This window comes from Staurois parvus, unplaced genomic scaffold (genome assembly GCF_062004578.1).
Source record: "Staurois parvus isolate SC_StPar_1 unplaced genomic scaffold, SC_StPar_1.0 ptg000011l, whole genome shotgun sequence".
Lineage (NCBI taxonomy): Eukaryota > Metazoa > Chordata > Amphibia > Anura > Ranidae > Staurois > Staurois parvus.
This window is the reverse complement of record NW_028317807.1, coordinates 4,685,001-4,710,000: the sequence shown is the minus strand read 5'-3', so window position 1 is coordinate 4,710,000 and position 25,000 is coordinate 4,685,001. Positions and strand designations below refer to the sequence as shown.

The 25,000-nt window shown below is 42.3% G+C and overlaps 2 protein-coding genes across 3 annotated transcripts in view; one reads left to right on the top strand and one right to left on the bottom strand.

Annotated features, from left to right (window-relative positions):
- NDUFB3 (NADH:ubiquinone oxidoreductase subunit B3) overlaps positions 1-11,036 on the bottom strand; it is an 18,918-nt gene extending 7,882 nt beyond the window's left edge. The window contains exon 1 of the mRNA XM_089670276.1: positions 10,886-11,036. The gene's annotated coding sequence lies outside the window, so the exon portion shown is untranslated. The remainder of the gene's footprint in view (positions 1-10,885) is intronic.
- A 106-nt stretch (positions 11,037-11,142) lies between these two features.
- HYCC2 (hyccin PI4KA lipid kinase complex subunit 2) overlaps positions 11,143-25,000 on the top strand; it is a 174,678-nt gene continuing 160,820 nt past the window's right edge. The window contains exons 1-2 of one of the 2 annotated variants that reach the window (XM_089670255.1): positions 11,143-11,339; positions 14,330-14,371. The gene's annotated coding sequence lies outside the window, so the exon portion shown is untranslated. The remainder of the gene's footprint in view (positions 11,340-14,329; positions 14,372-25,000) is intronic. The other variant, XM_089670262.1, reaches the window with a different exon arrangement.

The following is a 25,000-nucleotide window of genomic DNA, read 5'->3' as shown; positions in this document are numbered from 1 at the left end:
TATATCAAAAGTATCAAAATAGAAGTAATCTGAGACATTGGAATAATACTAATGAATTGAATATGGAGAAAAGCCGAGTCCCAATATTCACTCTGCAGACACCAAAAGGGGAGGCTCTTCACCCGCAGCCAACCCCGTAAGGTGGTAGCTGTGTGAGCATAGGCAGGAAAAAGCTAGACAGAGAATAAGAGAGAAAAGAAAGGAGGTATAGGAAGGAGAGAAGGAAGAAGTTAGGGGGGTAAGGGGGTAACTTGGACACGGAGGCCCCAGAGGGGGCAGACGAGGCCTAGGCATGATGGGTAAAGTGATGGTAACTCACGAGATCCAAGGTTCCCAGACCTTAAGGAATTTAGCATGGGAGTCAGTCAGGATACTGGACATTTATTCAGGGAGCATCATTGTGGTCAGCCATGTTTTAACCCCCTGAAAGGCCACACGCTGGGTCTTCCAGGCTTGCGCTATAGTAGGTTTAGCTGAAATAAAACGACATGTGGCCAATTTCTATAGTGGGGCATATAACCTGGGAATAGGGTAATGTAGGAGGGCCAGTTTTGCATCCTTACAGACTGGCAGATGGTCTGGAGCAGGCCAAAAACTCTAGACCAAAACCCTATTAGCCTGGGGCAGGACCACCAGATATGCAGAACATCCCCCCCACTGTCCACAGTTACGGAAGCATCTGTCACAACTTCCGGGGAAGGCATGTGCAATTCGGGCAGGGACCCAATACTATCTGAGTAGAACCTTATATGCTGCCTCAAGTGTGTTTTTATTAAAGAAGCATTTGGCAACTATTTCCAAGCCTTACTCCAATCCTTCAAGTCTAAGGGGGACTGGAGGTCCCGTTCCCATTGGGACATGTAAGAGAGGGATGTTGAGGCGGGCGTCCATTTAGGGATGCATAGATGGCTAAGATAAGACCAGGGGCCCCAGAGGCACGCTGACATGCATGTTCAAAGAAGGTCTTCTTATATGGGTGGATGGACGTGTGGCGCAGGGCACCAATCTAGTATTTTAGTTGCAGGTAGTGGAAGTGCTCTCTGGCTGGGGCATCACGCGTCTCCCTGATGGCCTCCCAAAATGGGAAGGAGGGGGGAGGAAAGGACATTTTGAACTCGCTTCAAACCTTGGGAAAGCCACCAACAGAACGCCTGAAAAAAGAGTTGTGGGTGATTGGAAGGTATGGTAAAAAGGGGGACATTAGGTTGCCTGAATAGTGGACAGAGTCTCAGATCCATGGGCTGTGTAACATCATGGGGTTTAAAGAAGAGGGACATAATTTATGAGGGAGCCAAAGCAAAGCATGCAGTGAGGTCAGGTCACAGTTGAGAAGTTCACGCAAGACCCAAAGAGAGACATCCGAGACCACATGAAGCATAGCATAAAAGAGTTGATCTTGGAACTATACAATGTTTTCGGGTCCAAATGAATCGGAAAATCTGGGTTTACAACGTGCGGAGAAAAATGGGGGCACTCCACTGGTAATGTATGGAAATAGTAAAGGGCCTTAGGTAAGATCCTCATTTTCACTGCAGATATCCTCCCTATCCAAGAAAGAGATGGGTATTGCTAAGAGTGTATAAGTGAAGTCAGGGTTTGTAATAGGAGGTAGTAGTTAGCAGAAAACAGTGAGTAGTATGAGAAAGTCAATTTAATGCCCAAGTAGTTAATCGAGTGAGACGCCCAACAATAGGGAAAATGCTCCTGGAGGCGTGTCACAAGCAGGGAGAGCGACGTTCAGTGCCATAGTTTTGGAAGGATTATTGCAGAGACCCGAAAAGGCAGAAAAATGGTCTAGTGTGAGCTACAGGTTAGGAAGAGATATGAGCTGATTAGCCAGGATAAAGAGGGCATCATCCGCAAAAGAAATTTGTTTTATATTGGGCCCACGCATAGGCTACCCCAGGTATATCCACATTGGCCCTAATCGCCGCCAATGGTTCCAGTGCCAAGATAAAAGAGACCCGGAGACAAGGGGCAACCCTGCCAGGTGCCCCAGGAGATGGGGAACGGATTGGAGAGAAAAATTACATACTGCACCGAGGACAACGATGATGAATATAGAGCATTGATCCAGGAAAGAAAGTATGTCCCAAAGCCCCAGAGCATCAGGGCAAATAGCAGGTAGTCCCAGGAGAGCAAATCAAATGCTTTATAAATGTCCAAAGAAAGCAATTAACCTGGGATTTTGTGTTGGTGGAGGATATGGATAAAGTGAATTACTTTATGAACATTGTCCCCTGCTTGACGCCCCTGGACGAAGTCCACCTGATCCCCATGGATGAGGGCCTAAAAGTATTGGTTAATAAGGGAGCTTAAAACTTTCCCCAAGACCTTCAAGTCCACATTCAACAGAGAAATAGGACAAAAAGGTTGTGGATCAAAGGCCTCCTTGGATGATTTAGGAATCATAGCAATGAAAGCTTTAAGCGGGTCCGGGGAAGGCCTTGCACCACCTCACAATGAGTTAAAATAAGCAGTGAGATATGGAGTAAGAAAAGATGCACATTTTTTGTAGTATAGTCCAGAGAAACCATCTGGGCCTGGGCTTTAGATGGCTTGAGGGATTTTATGGCCCATGTGACTTCCAATTCAGAAATAGGGGCATCTAAAGTGTCCCGAGCCATTGAGGACAGCGAGGGGAGGTGAAAAGATTGAAAGAAGCTCTCAGCCCTGTCCAGATCAAAAGGGGGAGGTCTACTGTAAAAGGAGGAAAGAAAGTCAGCAAAAGTGGAGGCGATCGTAGAAGGGTCTGAGGTAAGGCCATCCCCCCTAACCCTCAGCTAAATCGGCCTGTGCATGTGTCCCATGGAATTAAGTTTCCTGGCTGACATGGGACCAGGTTTATTCACAGTAGTATAAAATTTGTGTTTGGTCCAACTCAAAGCCTTTTCAGCCTGAGTAGTGGCTAGAAGGTCCAGTTCAGTTACCAGGTTGTCGCAGGCCTTCATGTTTGCTACCGTCAGATGAGACTTCCAGGCTGCATCCGCCGCATCCAGAAGACAGGACAGTTCTTGAACCCGCTTTTCCCAGGCAAGTTTCTTAGAAGATGCAATCTGGATCAGGTGACCCTTAATCGTAGCCTTGTGGGCTTCCCAAAGAAACAGGGAACTCAACTGAGCCTACATTATCAGAGAAATAAGATTGGATTTGTGCCTGTGCACAAGTGTCCAGAGTTGTCAAGAGGGATTTATTAATAATGCACAGGTAAATTGGGGGAGTCAGTCTGGTGAGGAAAAATCAGAGAGTCGTGATCCGACCAAGCAGAAGTTGAAATAACAATCTTGTCCACCTGCGGGAGAGACTGAAGGTGCAGAAACACATGATCTATCTTACAAAAACTTTGAAGGGGATTTGAAAAAAAAAGTGAATTCCTGAGAGGAAGGGTGTTTCTTGCGCCACACGTCCACCAAGCCTTGTGATTGGATGAGGGTGCACAATGATGACTGCTGGGAGGCATTGTGGGAAGGAGGTACATCCTTGGAGTAATGTCTATCTAGAGAGGAATTAAGAAAAGAGTTAGAATCTCCCATCATAATGAGTAAGCCCTTCTGATGCTTAGCAATCACCTGCAGTAAATGGGTGAATGGTCCTGCAAAGTCCTGGGACTTGTGATGTGGGGCCAAACGTCTGCTCCAACACCTAGGTGGCCAGAGCGGAAGTGGGATAGGTACCTGTAGAAGTCAGGTACCCAACCTCCCCCCCAAAAAAACATTCCACATATGGGAGGGGGGAGGAGGAAAAGCAGAACTTGACCCTTATTGGTGAAGTACCACTTTAAGAGGTGAATTTAGCCTTTAAAGTTTTCCCACACCAGTGACAACCAGTTTCAGATTTCCGTCTCTATTCTGGTAAGTAACAGTGGTGACCAGGACAAATAACATGGGGAAATCTATCCAGTATTTATTGTATTATAAAAATACAAGGTTACACATCAAAGTGTTTTGGGGACTTTCAAATGTCCCCTTTATTAGAGCTCCAATGACTGGAAAGAAAAAATGATGGACTCTACAGGATTATTGACTTTAAAGTAGATTAAGTACCTCGTGTGTTTGGCCTCCTTTTCACCTTGTTCCATCTCTCCATATGCCGGGATGCTCGGTATGCCTTGCTTCATTGCCCCAAACCAGGCCTCTTGGCTCACCAGCAGAAGTTGGCTTCCTATTTGTTTTTATCACCCACTAGAACAATTGCTCAGGCCTGGAAGAGTCCGTTTGTCCCTCTTCAGGGGGTGCGGGATCGTATGACCACTATGATGCTCAACGAACAGATGTCGAGTATCTGCAACGACTCCCAACATAAATTTTAGAAAATATGGGAGCCGTGGTTGCAATATGCCTTTCCCACGCTCCCCCCGGCTAGTCTGGGGATGTAATGGCATTCGGTATTGGCACTCTTGGACCCTTGCTTTTTTTTTTTTTTTCCTTTTTCTTCCTTTCTCTGTTTGTTTTTGGTGTGACAGTGGACAGCTGCCTTTAGTTGTTATAGTCAGAGTTACATTAATGGTATTGTAACTTATGTGCCATTGATAGCCCCTGCGTGGGCGTACCTTTTGCCCTGTTGGCGTTAGAGCACTGTTTTTTCTATTTTGCACTTTTTATCTGTGCAATTGATAGCCCCTGCGTGGGAGTGTTTTGTTGCCTCTGTTTTATACTGTTTAAAAATTAATAAAAACCATTGAAATATAAAAAGTAGATTAAGTACCAGTATAAAGGCTGGGCAAACCAGCAGCAAGAGCCCACTAAACGTACTTCTAAATTCAGAGTTCACCATCCCTTCCCAACCAGCTACTATTTTTTCAGCTGGCAGCTGACATCACTCAGGCAGTCCAGGCTGGGGAAAGATCTCAAATTTAAAGTCGTGATCCACTCCAGAAACAGAGACTGAGCCAGCCGATCCCTCCACCGCCCAAACCGATGCTGTATCCACCTAGGCAAGTATAATTTGTGAAAAAAACACACACTTCTCTTTTGAAAAACCTATGGACTCCAAAACCATTGGTATTGCATTTCACTTTTGTTTACACTCCTCAGATTCCCTTCTGACATGCCTTTTTTCAACACCAATTCATGCTTGAGAGCTGCCACTTCACATAACAGAGTTCACTCCACACTGTGAAACCCCATTGTATTTGGAATCAGGACCTACACCTGCCAGTACTAAAAACCTGAAAGGAGTTCTAACCATTCTACACTGTTGCCAACTTTTAAAAACAGTTTTTGTTATGTATTCAGACATGAATATGCACTGATACTTTAGAAAAACTCTGATCACATGCAATTTTAGAAGAAAATGGTCTGTGTATGGATGAAACAATTCTACAAATGAACTGAAACAATTTGTGTAGCGAACCAAATAAAAGAAAAATGATCATGATGTTTCTGATACATCACAAATACTGAACAGGAGTTTGGTATTTGAGATAAATTAAAGTGTTACTAAACCCACAAGAGTAAAAATCAGTCTGTATATGCAGTAAAAGCATGTTTGTTATACTCACAGTGGAACCTAAGGGGTTAATCCTCTGCATTGTGTAAAAAGGCTGTTTGATCCTGTCTTCTCTGATCCTCCCCTTCTTCTAGTGTACCCTCTTATCTCCTAATAAGACATGTCAAGTGGGGTCACTCTGCAAATGCTCAGTTTGGTGTGTATTGCTAGAGAGTTTTTTCTCTCTGAAGAATGCATGTGATCAGCACTGTCCAGACAGAGGTCAGGGGTTCTGCATCCTCCTAGAGCAAAATGAAAACTCCTCTTCCAAGCTTTTGACAGTGCTCGGCAGGACACTGATAGAAGTCACAAGGCTGATCTAACTGCTAATGAAAAAAGGTATTTAGCAGTTTATAGTTACTAAAATAATTGCATTTCCATGTTCTGTGTACTGTGGGAGACCAAATACAGTGTATGCAGGGTCCAGGGTTTAGTAAACCTTTAACAATGACTCCGTATAACTTTCCTTTCTCACATAAGCAAAGTTGTATGCCTATATGTGATGGAAGAATAGTTTGTTTTTCTGCAGCAAAAGCGCTAATCATACCTAGCAGAGATTTCCATCCTCTTAATTTTATAGCTCAATGTGTTAAATGTGGCCCCTTTTTGGTTTAACATGAGGAATCAAGGTGTGGACAGGAACCAGCTGCAACTATGGACTCCAGAAGCCATCATGAGAGAATGTCATCTTTAGATACTGTACTCTTGTGATTTTTTTTTTTCCATTTTGATGCTGTATGTTGGAGGCTTGCTGTTAGGCAGGGACTTGTGCTATCAGGCAAAATACAGAGTGACAATTTAAAAGAACTTGCTTTTGGAGGACTTGCTGTACTACTGGGAAATCCTGAGGTATTTGCTCACTGTATTGCAGGTGAGAGTTTATGGAACTCACTGTACTCCAGGGGGAAGGCCTGGAAGACCAAATATACCTCAGGGGAAATTTTGAGGGACTCACTGTACTGCAAGGGAAAGTTTGGGGACTCCCTGCCCTACACAGAAAGCTTGAGGGGTGGCAGCTCCTTGTACAACAGGGAAATTTTTGGAGAGAGGGCTCACAGTACTTTAGGGAAAGCTTGAGATGATCGGGAACTAAACAACATCTACCCTTGCAAGAATACGGGGATAAGGTGTATTACTTGTCATTTATCTCTTGCTCTGTCCGGCTCCAGCCCTGTTCTTTTTTACCTGAAGTTCCGGGCTGTGAGCAGTCCCTTTACATCATCACATACAATGCAGGGATATTGAAGTCTCACTCTGGGCAAAAACACATTTCTAGCTATACCTACTTCTCTTTCACCCACCGCTGACATATCCTGATGCTCCCCCCCCCCCCCCTTACCTAATGAAGGTAGATTTACAGTATCTCCCAGAAGTGTGTACAGCCCTCACATTTTTGTAACTATTTTATTCTATCTTTTCATGTGACAACACTGAAGAAATGACACTTTGCTACAATGTAAAGTAGGGAGTGTACAGCTTGTAAAACAGTGTAAATTTGCTGTCCCCTCAACATAACTCAACACACAGCCATTAATGTCTAAACCGCTGGCAACAAAAGGGAGTACACCCCTAAGTGAAAATGTCCAAATTGGGCCCAATTAGCCATTTTCCCTCCCCAATGTCATGTGATTTTTTAGTGTTACAAGGTCTCAGGTGTGAATGGGGAGCAGGTGTGTTACATTTGGTGTTATCGCTCTCACTCTCATACTGGTCACTGAAAGTTCAACATGGCACCTCATGGCAAAGAACTCTCTGAGGCTCTGAAAAAAAGAATTGTTGCTCTACATAAAGATGGCCTAGGCTATAGGAAGAGTGCCAAGACCCTGAAACTGAGCTGCAGCATGGTGGCCAAGACCATACAGTGGTTTTACAGGACAGGTTCCACTCAGAACAGGACTCGCCATGGTTGACCAAAGAAGTTGAGTGCATGTGCTCAGCGTCATATCCAGAGGTTGTCTTTGGGAAATAGACGTATGAGTGCTGCCAGCATTCCTGCAGGTTGAAGGGGTAGGGGGTCAGCCTGTCAGTGCTCAGACCATATGCTGCACACTGCATCAAATTGGTCTGCATTGTCCTCCCAGAATAAAGCCTCTTCTAAAGATGATGCACAAGAAAGCCCGCAAACAGTTTGCTGAAGACAAGCAGACTAAGGACATGGATTACTGGAACCATGTGCTGTGGTTTGATGAGACCAAGACAAACTGATTTGGTTCAGATGGTGTCAAGCATGTGTGGTGGCAACAGGTGAGGAGTACAAAGACAAGTGTGTCTTGCCTACAGGCAAGCATGGTGGTGGGAGTGTCATGGTCTAGAGCTGCATGAGTGCTACCGGCACTGGGGAGCTACAGTTCATTGAGGGAACCATGAATGCCAACATGTACAGTGACATACTGAAGCAGAACATGAGCTCCGCCCTTCAGAGACTGGGCCGCAGGGCAGTATTCCAACATGATAACGACCCCAAACACACCTCCAAGATGACCACTGCCTTGCTAAAGAAGCTGAGGGTAAAGGTGATGGACTGGCCAAGGATGTCTCCAGACCTAAACCCTATTGAGCATCTGTGGGGAATCCTCAAACGGAAGGTGGAGGACCGCAAGGTCTCTAACATCCACCAGCTCCGTGATGTCGTCATGGAGGAGTGGAAGAGGACTTCAATGGCAACCTGTGAAGCTCTGGTGAACTCCATGCACAAGAGGGTTAAGGCAGTGCTGGAAAATAATGGTGGCCACACAAAATATTGACACTTTGGGCCCAATTTGGACATTTTCACTTAGGGGTGTACTCACTTTTGTTGCCAGCGGTTTAGACATTAATGGCTGTGTGTTGAGTTATTTTGAGGGGACAGCAAATTTACACTGTTATACAAGCTGTACACTCCCTACTTTACATTGTAGCAAAGTGTCATTTCTTCAGTGTTGTCACATGAAAAGATAGAATACAATATAAAAAAAAAATGTGAGGGGTGTACTCACTTCTGTGAGATACTGTAAATATGTAAGTTCCCACTTCAGGCCCTTCACTGCTGCTGTTTCTGGTGCAAGGGATAGCTGATCCAGTGCTGTAATGTTGCCTCAAGGACACTGGTCCCCTGCTGTCCCCCTGAGATGAGGTCATCCTATTTTCTTTCCTGAGAGGTCCCTGGAGGCGGCCAACCTATAGGATGTGTCCTTGTCTCACAAGCAGTGACATGGACACCAAAAGAAGGACCCTTCTAGGAAGTAAACAGAAGAGGAGAAGACTCTAGTGGTGTCGTGTGACTGTAGCTTCAGGTAAGTTAAAAAGGGCAGTTAGTTTTTCTCCCGGAGAGGGGCTTTAACCCTGCATTGTATATATGGGGGAGGCAAACATTTGACAACAGCTGGGAGCACCTTAGAAAGTTGTCAGCACTGGACTGGATACATGAATGGAGGGAGCCTTCCGGAGCTAGGTATAACGTAGGTAACACCTTGCAGTGCAGGTGGGGCGTGGGCCCACTCGAAGGGCAAATTTTCTCTTAGTCCAGGAGTTGAGCTTTAAGGTGGGAAATAAAACCAAAAGCAAACATTTATATTTATGTTGCAACTTAGCAATTCTAAGATGTGGTGGCTGCATTAGTCTTCTTTTCTTAACCCCTTGGCACCGGCGCCTCCCGACCCTTTAAGGGTTCCAGAAGCCGGGAGGCGGGGCGGGGTTTTAATGTCAAGTGACTGCCGTGATTTGCTGTCACGGTGGTCACATGATTGGGAAAGGTCCCGATCGAAAGAGGAGATCAGGACCTTTTTGTGAGTACCGAACGTGTTTGCTGGGAACGTGAAGGGCGCCTGCTCTCAGCACATATGTTTTTTTTTTTAATAGATCGCAAATGTGTGGCCGCTCGGCGTCTAGGCCCAGGCTTCGGGAGGCCGCACATTTGTGTTCAGCCGGCGTCTAGAGGTTAAGCTCTCTTTTATTTTAGCCTGGTGATCCCGCCAGTAAGTCCGTTGTGTTTCAACAGAACAAACTGTTCTGCCGATTGTAGCAGTTAGAGGACTGAGACAAACTATTTACCACTGACAGGGGTGCATACAATGATCATATTTAAAAAAAAAAAACCTAAACGTTTGCTGTACATGCTCATAAAGTGTTATCTGGAGTGTATCTAAATCTGATACTTTTAACAGTCCCCTCCGCCCAGACAATGCTACTGTTCAAAGGTGCCCCTGTGAGCCTTCATGTAAGTGAGTGCACTCTAATATAAGAGTTGTTGTTACTGGCCAGATAAAAAGAGGGGAAGTTACTAAAAAAGGAAACGAATGCAGCCACCACATCAAATTATTGGCAATATGTAATAGATTACATTTTTGTTTTTGGGTTTAATACCAATTTAGAGCAGGTAGAAAATACAAAGTGATGTAGCTCTTTTTAATAATCATAAAAATGTTTTTTTAAATGCAATCTTTGTGAGTACCGGAATTTGAACTTGTATCAGCTTTGCACTCCTTGTACAGCAGGGATGGACTTTGAGAGGAAGAAGCAGCAAAAACAGCCAATCAGCTCATATGCTAACAAGAATGATGGTGATAGGAGCAGAGTGACAGAGAGGTGAGTCCATCATTGTGCTGCTTGTCCTTTCTCTATCCAATCACAGGCTTGGGCTGGTCCTGGGTGACCTGGGTACAGAGGACATCTAGTGGCAGAAAAAGAGTACTGCAGGGGAAATCTTTGGAAAGTGAATGTTGCCGTAAAAGCTGGTTTTGTTATTTCATCTTTTAATAGATTATTCATTGTTTTCTGCAGATCTGACTGGCTGCAATCGACAATTGTTTTCCGTTAGCACATTCTTCATACATCAGAATGTAGTTGTTCCAAAGCTACTGCTTCCTTTTTGTAGAATTCTAGCTCCCTTATCTCCTCCTCCCATACTCGTCTCCAGGACTTCTCTAGAGTTTCCCCCATCCTCTGGAACTCTCTATCCCAATTTATCAAACTATTGCCTACTCTGCTCACTTTTAGGCAATCTCTGAAAACCTATCTCTTCAGGGAAGCCTATCCTGCCCTCAGCTAATGGAATCTTCTACTCTTCCAACCAGTCCATCCCCCACAGTTACTACCTTTTCTACCACTAGCCCCTCCCTCTTAGATTGTAAGCTCCAAGGAGCAGGGCCCTCCTAACCCTCTTGTATTGAACTGTATTGTTGCTGTATTGTCTCCCTTTATATTGTAAAGCGCTGAGCAAACTGTTGGTGCTATATAAATCCTGTACAATAATAATAGTTATTATTATGTACAATAATATAATAATAATAGTTGTTCCAAAGCTACTGCTTCCTTTTTGTAGAAATCCCATGAATACCAAAATTGAAGCTTACAAACGAACCCAACCCCCATTAGGCATCTTCATCAACCCTTTACTGATAGACTGAAACCATCAGCTCACCTGCAGCCACAGCCTCCGTAGCGGGGCCACTTCTCGCTCAGCGGAACCGGAAACGGGCTTCAGTGAAGGACGGATGTCAGAGTAACCTTGTGAGCTCCTTGACATATTAATAAAGTTATTGAGGAAAAAAAATGCTCCAAACTCATTTACTACAAAATGACCTCATCCAAAACCATCATCCAATCAGCGGTGAGTCTACCGAAACGAGGCTTAGAACGCAAACAGCTGTCCCTGCTTCCGCGGTGACGTGTGCCCCGAGCAGCACACCAATCAGGGCGGCGCTTGCTTGTGCAGCGGCTTTGTCCTATGGCAGGTGGCGTTGGTGCTGTGCTGCGGCTTGTCAGGAAGAAGAGCTGGAGGGTAGACATGACCGGGGCTCCGGGAGAGGAGGAGGAGTGAGCCGAACCGAGCGGGGGCGGCTGTAGCGGTGGCGGAGCTCATGTCATTGAAGCAGGTGAATGAATGAATGGCAGGCTTGTGGAAGGGCAAAGAAGGAAGGGAGAAGAGGAGAGCAGAGGGTTCCCTCACACTCTCACCTCTGCAGCCCACGTCAGTGGACAGACATTCCTCCGTGTGTCAGGAGTCATGTCTGCACACCAGGCTGTGTCATCAATGACATCCCCGAGCATGGCACACTGACAGTCCATTCATTCTGTGACATCACTGTTCATCTCACTGGACATTCGGATGTTTCTACCAGGTCATCTGTTCTCTCTCATCCTATCCTGACCACTAAGCTGGCCATATACCGGTCCAGATCAGCAGGGACGGACTGGATCAGTTTTGATCAGTGCGTGGCATTCCCTGCTTGACAGAAGTGGATCGTTTCATTGACTTTAGTTGAAAGGACTTGTTGGGTATTGTTTTTCTTGATCAAGCTGCAGCCATTGATCAGTGTAATCTGACAGCTCCAGGTCAGAAAATATTGTGCAGGCGGGTTGGTGGGGGATTCCTCCATCCATCCATCTATCTAGTCTGAATGAAACAACCTCACCCTTCTCCTGCAGACATACTACCACCTACCAGTCATAAGATCATTCTCTTCAGACCATTTAGCTTTTACAGATAATCAGAAGCTGATTTTATTTGCTCTGCTCTTACTAACACTGTTTGTAAGATCATCCATAAAGGCAAAATTCACCTTTGGGGAAAAAATAATAAATGCATCTATTTTTGCTGAAGAAAAACGTTCATTTATTGCTTCTCCTCCAAGGGCACTGCAAAGCATTGCACCCTCAATCAGTGTATGGTGGCTGCAGGTTCCTGCAAACACTTAGTCCAGCTTTCTTGCCCTGTACCTCAGTATGGGCTTCTGTTTGGAAGCTGGAGGAATAGGAATGAACTACGAGGGCACTCATCAGCACAATTGTAGTTCATTGAGAACTACAAGTCATAATCGGGACTTATAGTGACTTCATTCACTGATTGCCAAGAATGAATGACATGGCTGTTTGGTTGGAGCCCTGCACAGCCACACCAATTTTGAAATGTGATAGTGGGTGCAGGGAGAGGATCCCCTATCTGCTGTCAAATGGGGAATGGACGTGCGCTTGGGGAAAGGGGGTTCTAGAATTTGTTACACCCTAATATTACACATGCTCCAAAAGGCAACCTTAGCCTTTAAACAAGTTCATTTTTTTAGGGTTCACACAATCTGCATTGAGCTGCATGGGTCAATGCTAGGACACAATTGTTTTCCATGTGCCCTGGTCATGCCAAAACACTGCAGTGAGGTGCGGAGCATAAAAATGCTTTTTTAAGGAGAGCAACTCACCTCACCGCATGAATGACTTGAATGAATTGTCATTTAAATAAAACTCCAATAATGTTTTTTACAAAAATAAACAGTGCAATGCAACAATGTATAAAACTTCCCCTACACAGTGGACACAACCTGTAGCATTTTAGCATGGGGGCTGCGTGAGCGAACCCTCAGCTCCCATTCACACCTGAGTGTTTTGTCTTGTGATTACTGAAGTGTGCCAATGCTCAAAACAAAGGATCCCATTATTCTTAGTGGGCCTGTTCACACCTAAGCTTGGTGTCCCTAGTCACCTTTTGTATGACATTCAAAAAAGTCCATGAACTTCTTTGATGCAATTTAATTGGGGTCCAAAAAAAGACTTGTTTCTGTACATTCTTAGGCTCTCCTATTTAAAATTCTGAGGTCAAAAGTGCACAATTTTGCTCCTTCATTTCAAGTCTTATGCATTAACATACGCAAAAAGTGGAGATTTGGTGACACCCTTCTGTAATATGTATTTGAATGCTTTCTTTACTGAAATCTGGCTAAAATCCGTTTTCTTGATATGCTGTAAAGTCCACTTTTTTCTGTACATACATTCGTCAGGACACCAGCTCCGCATCTTAGATTGGTTCTGGTACTGTTATCCTTTCTCCTCCTCTTTGGAGTCTTGCTGAGGCTATGTGTGCATCATCTTGGCCTAAGACTTATCACAGGTTTGTGACTGAGAAGCACAGGCTCCAGTGAGGTGGAAATAAAGGAAGATCTGATGCAGAGGCTAGCAGAAGCAATCACATGACCACTACTTGGAGGCACCAAAAACATATGTAGAGTAGCATAACTAAATATTTATTGGGTAGAGGTATTCAATGTGCAAAGGCTAAATTGCTGTGTCTGGAATTCAGCTTTAATCTGTTTATGAACTGCTATTTTTTGCTTGCAGTACAGGAAAGTGTCAGCCCTTCATTTAATGTGTGATTACCTGTAAGGAGAATGTACTATGACTGGAGCAGACAGAATCTGGAGCAGCTGTGCATGGCAACCAATCAGCTTCATTTTCAATGCTTAACTGAACAAGCAGGCAATAGAATCTGATTGGTTGATGTGCACAGCTGCTCCAGGTTGTCTATTCCCATTAAGTAATTCTCCCCCCCCCCCCCGGGTGCTAATATGGTTGTTATTGGGAAAAGCACATCGGCAGGGCTGCATTATAAACATATGTCTATACTTGGTTGTGGCTTTATTCCTGCTTTGATTAGCTTGGGCTTCTAGTCAGACAAAAACTGAAAATTTAAATGATATAAAATATTTTAAATGAGTGTTTTAATTTCAATAATAACGTCATTATTTGCTGTGGAATTGCCACTTTCAAATGACAACCCTATAAGACAGGGGTGGGCAACTGTGGCCCTCCATCTGTTGGTGAACTACAAGTCCCGTCATGCCTCTGCCTTTGGGAGTCATGCTTGTAACTGTCAGTTTTGCAATGCCTCATGGGACTTGTAGTTCTACAACAGCTGAAGGGTCACAATTGCCCACCCCTGCTATAAGAGGATCCTTGGATAAATGTTGCAGGGAGGAATATTTGCAGTGATTGAAAATCAGAATCCATATATTGATAGACGATGGATATATTTTTATGACATGCTATACTGAGTGGAAGTGAACCACACCAGCAAACACTGCCTGTCTTTCAACAGATGCTGTGTACTTCCAGGATGGCTAACACGTTATATTGAAAGGTAAGCATTTATACCCGTTGCTCACTGCATTGCTCCATTCATGACATTTATGTAGTGCACACTCAGACTCCAATCTGCAGTACTAACCTGGAGGAGGTAATGCTTTACATATTGATTTGTTTCATTTAAATTTGTTGAGTGAAGCGCTAAAGGTGTCATCACTATTATAATATTGGCAGATTATTGTCACTGGAATGTATACACACTTAATAATCTGTCTTGAGCATCACTTGTATTGGTTTGGGTTATGTCCTTCATTGTCCTTGTGAAGGAGTATAGTGATGCAAGTAAGCAAAGAACATCTACTTTAAAAATAAGAGAATACCTTGATAAAACTGGGTAAAGCTGTATCAGGGCCATATACCTAGCAGGTATATTTAGATTAAATGATGGCATATGTAAGAGTTTTTATTTAGCAGAAACACATTTCAATGTACTCCCATATGTTGATAAAGACAGGATAAAAGAGAATGATACAATGATGAACATTGCACATTTGAGTAATTTGATGGATAAGAGCCCAGACCTCCAGTACATTAATTAGGCCTATTTCATAAAGTGCAGTAACCTGCAGCCATCATCTTACATTGCTCAGGCTTCTGGGATTGGTTCCTGCTCCTTGAACATCCATTATTGCTCATTACAGTGTCAAATGTTTGCATTGTTTTGTATTAGGAGATTTTTTATTTTTGTTGGCTTTTCGTGATGCTGCTGTGTTTTATGATGTTTGAATTGAGTTTTATAATGATTTTTATTTACATAGCTCTGTAATAGTGCTTATAACATAAATACCACTTTGTGTTGATATAAATTCATTTCTTGCATTATAGTTGAAGTCGAACATCTGTACAATTTTAGTTACTGTTTTGAGGACTTTTTGTTGTATGTTTTGATTTGCATAAACATTGCTTGCTACCTTTTGTCCCTATGTCCTGTTGTGATGGAAAAATAGTTCAGAATTTAATAACATGGTAACAGTCCAATCTGTCAGTTGTATTGTTCCTGGTTGCTAGATGCTGTAGACTTGTTTGTTATTTGTTCAGGAAGCCATGCTGATGGATTTGACAATAACATTTTTGTTAGAGCTGATGTCTAGCAACTTATGAATGAAATTTTTTATGTCCCAGACTGACTGGGTTGCTCACTCTATTTCAGCTGGTTTGCAAACCAAAGAGCAACCACAGCCGGATCGCAGCTCAGAAAAGTTAAATAAGGTGTTTGTTTAAGGCAGCAGGGCATGTTTATGGATCCTCCCATAGCATACATTACATATAGCAAAGACTGCACCTTTCCAGCTACTTAAAATCTAAGGAAAATGTTTGCAAATAGTTTTATTTAGGCATACAGCAGTTTAGAGGCATTGGTTTAAATAGCATGATATACTGTTTTTTAACATATTTTTTTTTACAAATGCTTCCTGGCAGGCTCAAATATATAAACTCTCCAACCTGTTAGCTTGTGAAACACTTTCCAATATAACATGTAGCAAGGAGCCATATTGGAGATTACTTTTAGATTATAAGCGCTTACAAGCGGGCCATTCTAATCCACTTGAATTGTAACTGTACCGTCTCCCTTTTTATTTTGTAAATTGCTGCACAAACCGTTGGTGCTTTATAAAACCTGTATAATAATAATAATGGTTATTATATAAATATATTTTAAGTGGTTTCATGAAACTTGCAAAATTAGAAATCCTCCACATGATTTCATTACATTTTGTAATGCATTTGGAATTTAGATCAATCACTTGTGAGAAACAGTTGAAAGCTACATCAGAGGTAGCTGAAAGCCACATGTGGCACCCAATCCACTGCTTTTGGACCATTGCAATAGATATTAGATACTAATCAAAGATTTTACACATCCACAGGGTGCAAAATGCATCCAATACTTAGGTTTTCTTATTACTCTTAGGTGTCAGATGTTCTGCTTCTGGTGTATTAGTAGGCTGGAAATTATTATTATTATTTTTTATTATTATACAGTATTTAGCGCCAACAGTTTGCTCAGTGCTGTACATTATAATGGGAGACAGTACAGTAACAATACAGTGCAATACACGAGGGGTTCGAGGGCCCTGCTCCTTGGAGCTTACAATCTAGGAGGGAGAGGAAATTAAATTAAGGACTGTGGTAAAAAGTAGCTAGTTACTGCACGGGCAATATACTAACAGCTGCAAGTCTTCGCTGACAGTATGGGGTTTATTTACTAAAGCTGGAGAGTGCAAAATCAGACTCACTTCTGCATAGAAACCAATCAGCTTCCAGGTTTCATTGCCAAAGCTTCATTGAACAAGCTGAGGTTAGAAGCTGATTGGTTTCTATGCAGAAGGGAGTCTGATTTTGGACTCTCCAGCTTTAGTAAATAAACCCCTATACGTTTGTTCATTGCGATGTCCTCTTCTTGCATGCCTGGAGCTCCCCCCATCCGGTTTCTACATTTCCCCATTGTGGAATATAAGCCTATTCCAAAATGCAGTTCCCATGACCTGTCATCAGGCCTAAGAAATGTCATCCAAAGGAAACAAACACCAGCGCTCTAATCTTCATGCTTCGTATGTGTCTGTCACTTGGTGAGGTGAAGCCCTCTAAAGATGGGGGAGTCTTGATACTAGCAAAATAAAAACACAAAAGGGTGCATCTCCTCGTGCATTACCACAGTTACAAATGAATTTATTAAAAACGTAACAAATGGATACTCGCAAAACAAATGTAAGAAACAAACATGACGCCAAATGGGTCAATGTCACTTGACTGGAATCCTGTGATGATGGTGCTCCTTAAGAAAAACTGACGCGTTTTGAAAGTTGAACTCCCTTTTTCAAAGCTAAGATGGTAGAGAATGCCCATGCCCCATATATAGGGAGAATTACTGATTGAAATCATCACCACACCCCCTCCATGGAAAATAGCCCCACTGATGGGTCCTAAAGCTATTTTCTGCATGTGTCCCTTCCATGAATTAACCCAGCAGTGGGGCTATCAGTAATTCTCCCTATATATGGGGCATGAGCATTCTCTACCATCTTAGCTTTGAAAAAGGGAGTCCAACTCCTGAAACGTGTTAATTTTTCCCATCAAGCACCATCATCACAGGACTCCAGTTATGTGACATTGACCCATTTGGCTTCATGTTCGTTTTTTACATTTGTTTTGTGAGTATCCATTTGTGACGTTTTTAATAAATTCATTTGTAACCATGGTAATGCATGAGGAGAGTGTGCCCTTTTGTGTTTTTCTTTTGCTAAGCAATGTCATATGAAAGGCAGAGTTTCTATGGACATGTGAATAGCATAGCCACGATAAGGTCAACGGGTGGTTCTGGAGGGGAATATGTGTACAACAAAAAACAGGGCTGTCAGCTTATTTTGATAACAATTTCAGTTCTGTCTGGAATGCATTCAAGTTTACTATAATGCTGAACTCCAGGCAGGTATAAAAGCTACAAATTAATGCAGCTCTGTGTCCATTATTACATTGTTTAACATTAAATGATAATGGTTTAAGTATTTTAATTGACTTGGTATTAGCATTATGGAAATTCCTTGTGCAGAAGAGCTCAGGCAGGGAGAGGGAGAAGCAGCACAGTGAGCCAGTAACTTGTGCTTTAGTGGACAAGTACTGAAATGAACATACTAAAAGGAAGAGAAAGCAAAGTGACAGAGAAATGAGATACTGGAACAACATATTTAAAAGACTCTGGGAATTTACATACTTGTATGTGTAGTCTGATAAAGGAAAACTTCAAATGAGTTCAATAGCTCAGGGAAGGAGGCTCCCGCATAGCAAGGTTTCCCTCAGTTGGAGCCCAACAATAGCTCAAAGCACAGAAATATAGAAAGCAACTGCAGACCAAAACTGAGTAAAAGAGTTCAAGATCATTTTAATTTTAATTAATAAAATAAGTCCTATGAAAACCGCCAATGCATTTTTTCATTGTTCTGACTATGTTCAAGGTCGATGTATGCATGCATATAGAAATATACCACAAACTCTAGAACATCGCATAATAACAACATTGTCACATGAACTTCACTTGTCTCAATTGAATTAGAAATGTTACATAATATGATGTACATAGTAAAACAGAAGATAAAATAGATACATAAAATGAAAAAATATATACTAAATTCAGAAAGAACATTTCTGAGGAAAAGTATTGAAAAAACAAGCTGCTGAAATAGGCCTAATTGGTTGCTTGAACAAGTACTAAAAAACACTTAATGGCCAAGACACTGAAAGAAAACTAATCGGCTCCTAAAATAAGTGAATAAAAAAAAAAAACCAATATGCTGACATAAGAACATTTAACTACTAAAATGTAATCCTAAATACACACAAGAGACCAAACTGCTGAAATAATACTAATTGGCTACTGAAATGAATAAAAAAAACACAAAGACTCCAAAATACTTAGTTTTTTTTTCAGCATGTCTGTCTCTGATTTTAGTATTATGAGTTATGGAGCTTGTGGATTTCTCCATTAACAAGTTTGGTGGCCTCAATGACCATAGGGAGGCTTGGGAGAGGTTAAGGTTATCATTAAAGTAGTTGTAAACCTATATTACTTATACCAGGTAAAGTTCCCGGCCTCAGGTGATACAGAGGTGAAACAAATCCTTCTACATAAGCTGTACCTGTGTATTTGCAGCCATTTGTCCTATACATCTTTGTAAAGCTCAGCGATGAAAAGGATTTTTCACAGACTCACAAAACAGGGGATGGGGATCTGCAGTTACTCGCTGTACAAGAGCTCTAAAAGCTGATTGAAGAGTAGGGACACACTCTTTCCCCCCCCCCCCCATTCACAGAGCACACAGGAACAGAGCTGAGTTTTTCAATCACAGGCTGTGTGCTGTAGATCCCTCCCTTCACCTTTTTTTTTTTTTTTTCTCTTGGTGTCAGGAAAACTTGTCTGAAGTGACTTATGCTGATAACAGGGGAACTAGACAGCAGAGAGAAATGACACTTAATGCTTTGAAGAGCGGCAAGTAAACACTATAGAAATATGTGCTTTGTTCAGATTTCATGTCTGAGGTTTATAACTACTTTAACCATAAAGATTGAGGTTTGTGTTCAGTTGGTTGCATCTCTTGTGTTTTTTTCTGATTGTTGACCTACAGTTTTCTCTGAAGGTAATCACTTTTTTGTATGCATTTTATACTCATTTTAAATTGCGTGGATTTGTTTTATTTTTAACTTTAGAGTACTCAAAATGTGAACATTAACGTGATATTAAACCCTCAGTTTTGTAGGGACTTTCAGCAGCCAATGTAATCACTTTACAGTATGCAGCTTCTTCATCTTTTAAGCTGGTGCCATGACCAATGCCCCAGGTTTCCTGTTTCAGGGTGGCTCCTTTCTTTTGTAGCATTATATGGAGTCACCCTTGCATGCAGGGACCAGAGTTTTGTCTCCGAACACTGCTCAATAATGGGGACACACAGCCACTTAGCCTTGGATGGCAGGGCACTCCCCTGTTTCTCCCTCCTCCTTGTCCCACCTCCCTTCTCCAAACTCAGACAGACTTGAGACTGCACTGTCCACTGTTAATGCTTTCCTGTGAAGATGGAAAGTTCAGGGAAGCAGCATTTATTTATATATATACAGTTGCAAGAAAAAGTATGTGATCCCCTTGGGATTACGTGGAGTTTTGTATGAATTGGGCATAAAATGTGCTCTGAACGTCATCTAAGTCACAACAATAGAAGAACACAGTCTGCTGAACATAATACTACACAAACATTAGATGTTGCCATGGTTTAATTGCACGTAACATATAAACATTCACAGTGCAGGGAGGAAAAAGTATGTGAACCTTTGGACTTAATAACTGGTCAACCCTCCTTTGGCAGCAATAACCTCAACCAAACGTTTCCTGTAGTTGCAGATCAGACCTGCACAATGATCTGGAGTAATTTTGGACCACTCCTCTTCACAAAACTGTTTCAGTGTAGCAATATTCTTGGGATGTCTGGTGTGAATCGCTCTCTTAAGGTCATGCCACAGCATTTCAATGGGGTTGAGGTCAGGACTCTGACTGGGCCACTCCAGAAGGCGTATTCTGTGCTGTTGCAGCCATTGTTTTGTTGAATTACTTGTATGCTTTGGGTCATTGTCCTGTTGCATCACCCATCCTCTGCAGAGCTTCAGTTGGCGTACAGATGGTCGTACGTTTTCCTGCAAAATGTCTTGATAAACTCTGGAATTCATTTTCCCATCAATGACAACAATCTGTCCAGGCCCTGAGGCAGCAAAGCAGCCCCAAACCATGATGCTCCCTCCGCCATGTTTCACAGTGGGGATGAGGTTTTGATGTTGGTGTGCTGTGCCTTTTTTTCTCCACACATAGTGTTGTGTGTTCTTCCCAAACAACTCAATCTTGGTTTCATCTGTCCACAGTATATTTTGCCAGTAGTGCTGTGAAACATCCAGGTGCTCTTTTGCAACTTTTAAACGTGCTGCAATCTTCTTTTTGGACAGCAATGGCTTCCTCCGTGGTGTCCTCCCATGTACTCCATTCTTGTTTAATGTTTTCCTTATTGTAGATGTGTCAACAAAAATGTTAGCATGTGCCAGAGATTTCTGTAGGTCTTTAGCTGACACTCTGGGATTCTTCTTTATCTCATGCAGCATTCTGCGCTGTTCTCTTGCAGTCATTTTTACAGGACGACCACGCCTAGGGAGAGTAGAAACAGTGCTAAACTTTCTCCATTTGTAGACAGTCTGTCTTACCGTGGGCACATGAACATCAAGGCTTTTGGAGATACTTTTGTAACCCTTTCCAGCTTCATGCAAGTCAACAATTCTTGATCATAGGTCTTCTGAGAGCTCTTTTCTGCGAGGCATGGTTCACATCAGACAGTGCTTCTTGAAACCAGTAAACCCAAAACAGGTGTGTGTTTTTTAAGGGCAGGACAGCTGTCAGCAACACATCCAATATCATCACACTGATTGGAGTCAAGGTTGGCTCACTCCTGGCTCCAATTAGCTCTGGGAGAAGTCATTAAGCTAGGGCCTCACATACTTTTTCCTCCCTGCACTGTGAATGTTTACATGTCATGTGCAATTAAACCATGGCAACATCTAATTTTTGTGTAGTATTATGTTCAGCAGACTGTGTTCTTCTATTGTTGTGACTTAGATGACGCTCAGAGCACATTTTATGCCCAATTCATGCAAAACTCCACGTAATCCCAAGGGGTTCACATACTTTTTCTTGCAACTGTATATATATATTTCACACCTCCTCCCCTTCCTCATTGGTAGTCAGTGGATGTACAATTTCATCCTCAAACATTGGTGGTCGTTGGCTACTTTACCTAATCAGACTCCCACGCTGCTCTCTCTCCCACATCCAGCCGGGACTATACTTGTACGGTCTGGCAGATGTCACATTGCCCGACGCTACAAGCATTGTTTCTGTGCTGAGTGCTGGAATCCAGAGAGCGTTCCAGCATCGGGCACTCCACTGCCAATCTGCAATGTACCTAATAGGTGGCAGACCCAGCCCAGCACGTAACAGGCCTTGGGGTGGGTAAGAGGGCCCTAGGGTGAGAAGCTGTTGAAGTTGTGCAGATTAGATTTAAACAATTGTAACCATGACCTAAACTCAATAGAAGTGCTTGTCGAAAGTCATGCAAAAAAAAAGGATGGTGTTGCTGCATCACCCAGTCAAAGTTTGCTTTTGTTTTTGAAATTGTACCTGAAAAAATATTGTGTTTTTATTGATTCTTGATTCATTAATTTCCTTTAGTATATTTATTATTGTCCCTTTTTAATGTTGTATGTTACCTTTTTAGGATTATAAGGCTCCATGTACACAAGCAGCTCCTAAACTCGAGTTTAGGAGCTTTTGGCATTTTTTTGCCAAAGCTCCTAAACTCAACTCCATAAAAGCCTAGGTGTCCATGTACACATAGGCTTTTAGCAGAGTTTAGGAGCTGCCGCTCTTAGGTGAGGTTAAACCTTCCTTTCCTGAATGCGGAAGAATCGTGTTCATGATAGGAACGTTTTGACCACCCACCGTGGGAATACGCAAAATCACGGTGCCTCGGTTTTGCCGCAATTTGCCTTTTCCCACGGCCGGTGGGCACGGTAGGCTCGTGAACATGGAGCCTAATACTTTCAAAACCTTTTTGTTTTGAATGAATGGGTGTCTTCATTACGGTTTCCATTAGCAAATTAAAATATTCCTTGATTGCTCTTTGTTGTGTAATTTCTAGGCTGAAGTGAATAGATACGGCCCATCAGCATTAATTGCTACAAGGCCCTGTTGCAGCATTATCATCAGTCTTTGCAGTCTATCCAAAAAGGTTTAGATTTCATTCATTTGTGAAGAGGTGTGTTCTCTCAGAATGACAGCACAGTATAATATGGGAAAAGAAGCCATTCTGAATAACATACCGTTTGGGTCCCGGCCATATTTCTGTGGTACGGTCATTGACCTGAAACACTATTGATCTGGTTCATTTTCAAAGTCATCATTCACTGACTGGAACAAGGCAAGCTCTCTGTGTGGAATTCTTATTCTCAAGTTAAGATTTATATTTTTAAACTGCACACTCAGCCTTTTGTGACCGTATTGTGCTGGAAAACCAATGTAGACTAATACTGTTGCTAGAAAAATAAAGTAAAAATATTGAGATGGTTTATTTTTTTACCTCTTATGTAGAACCATAGCAGGTTGTCAGGTTAGATCCAAGAAACTTTCTTTTTATAGTATGCCATATTCATGAAAGAACTTCTTGATTCGTTTAATTCTCTTTTTGCAATATCTAGTGAAATTGCAGGGCAGTGGCTTGCCCACTTTTAAATGCAGTCTATTGTGTCATGATTCCTGATATATTGTTAGGAGGACTTCAGTCTACACAAAAATGTATATTGTTTCTAATAGCAGGATGGTTCTGTTAATATAACATAATTTTTTTCTGTTAAAGTAGTAAGCCGCCACAAAAAATCAGACCCCTTGCAGGTTTAAGTCGCAATGTACTAATATGTCCCACATACTAGCACATTATGACAGACTTACCTGCACACAGAGCCCTCCAGCGCAGCGCTGTCACGGTTCCCCGGAACTTTCATCTTCACCCGGTCTTCCTTCCAGGTTCGCTGCCTCCTGCTGTACGAATGGCTGGGGTCGCAATGATGTCACTCCTGCGCGTGTGCACGGGAGCCCCAGTGCAGAGCTCTGAAGGAACAGGTACGCCGTCCGTTCAGAGTGTATGCACCAGTGATGTCACCCCGGGTGAATACTGTGTGAATATCTCCTAAACCGTGAACGTTTAGGAGATATTGACTTTATCTATAGCTGAGCCTTATTATAGGTTTACCTTTAAGCACAAGTTAAAAAGTGGACTTTACTTCCTTCCACTTTCCACTGTGGGCACCAAAATTCATATTTGTTCTTTTTTTTTTTTTGTAGCAGACCATGCTGGCTTTGGGGCCTAAGACCTTTATCACTTTGCCCTTAAGGATGTCCACTTGTTAAAACGTGCTACAAACTTTTGTAATCTTCAGCACTCTGAGTAGCATGGCCCAGCTAATTAATGTTCACACGTACATTAGGATTCCAGTAGGAGTGCTGATGTTTATTAAGTAAATGACATCTAGGCACCTTTATTGTGTCCTAATGCACTCATTAATTCTCAGTGAATTAGTAGATTTTTTTCAAATGGGGCTGTGATATTATCTGTGATTGAATGACATGCCTAAAATGTGTGAATCATTGTTCAAGATGTCCATTATTATCCATTTATCTTTGCAGTCAAATTTCAATCTCAGTGCCAGGATTGTCTATATTGTTGGTTAGCTATTTACATTTTCCCCACACATGCTTCGTTATAGAGCTGGTGGCTTAATATTGTTTAGATCACACATGTTATTCTCAGTGAATAATATTATTATTATTATACAGTATTTATAAAGCGCCAATAATTCGCTCAGCGCTGTACATTACAAAGGGGGACAGAACATGTGACAGAACAATACCAATACAATGCAAAACATGAGGGGATTGAGGGCCCTGCTCTTTCGAGCTTAATAGACAAGCTTTCTTCTTTCACAAGTCTAGTGGCTCAGATGGTTTCTTGAACCATGTCCCAAACAGAATGTAATTTGATAATATTGTAACATACACTATTGAGACCAGTTGTTTTTATTTCTTTCTGCCTGTGCAGGGAAGGCCAACATGTGCTAAGATAAAACCTCTGCCATGGATACTGTTGGTTATGTGTTATAGAAGACACTGGTAGTGATAGCAGAATTCAGGCTTTACTTGTGTGGCTTAAGTTACAAACATATAGAGCACATTTCACAGCAGACTGTATAACAGACAGATTACTTCCTGAAGAGATGATAGAGAAGAGTAAAGAAGCAGCAAGTTTTACAAATACACAACTAGTTACCTTTAGCATACAGTGCCATCTACTGGTCAAGTGATATTACCACAGAATACTGTATATAGTACATTATAGTACATGCTGTTGCATTCCCAACAGATACCACTGCTGTTTATGGAGACAGCAGAACTGGCATAGAACAGAGATCAATATATGTGAAAGGCATTCTCTTCTACCTGTTGTGTTTTCTTAGGTTGCTTTCCTCTGAGAAGCTCAAGAAACATATA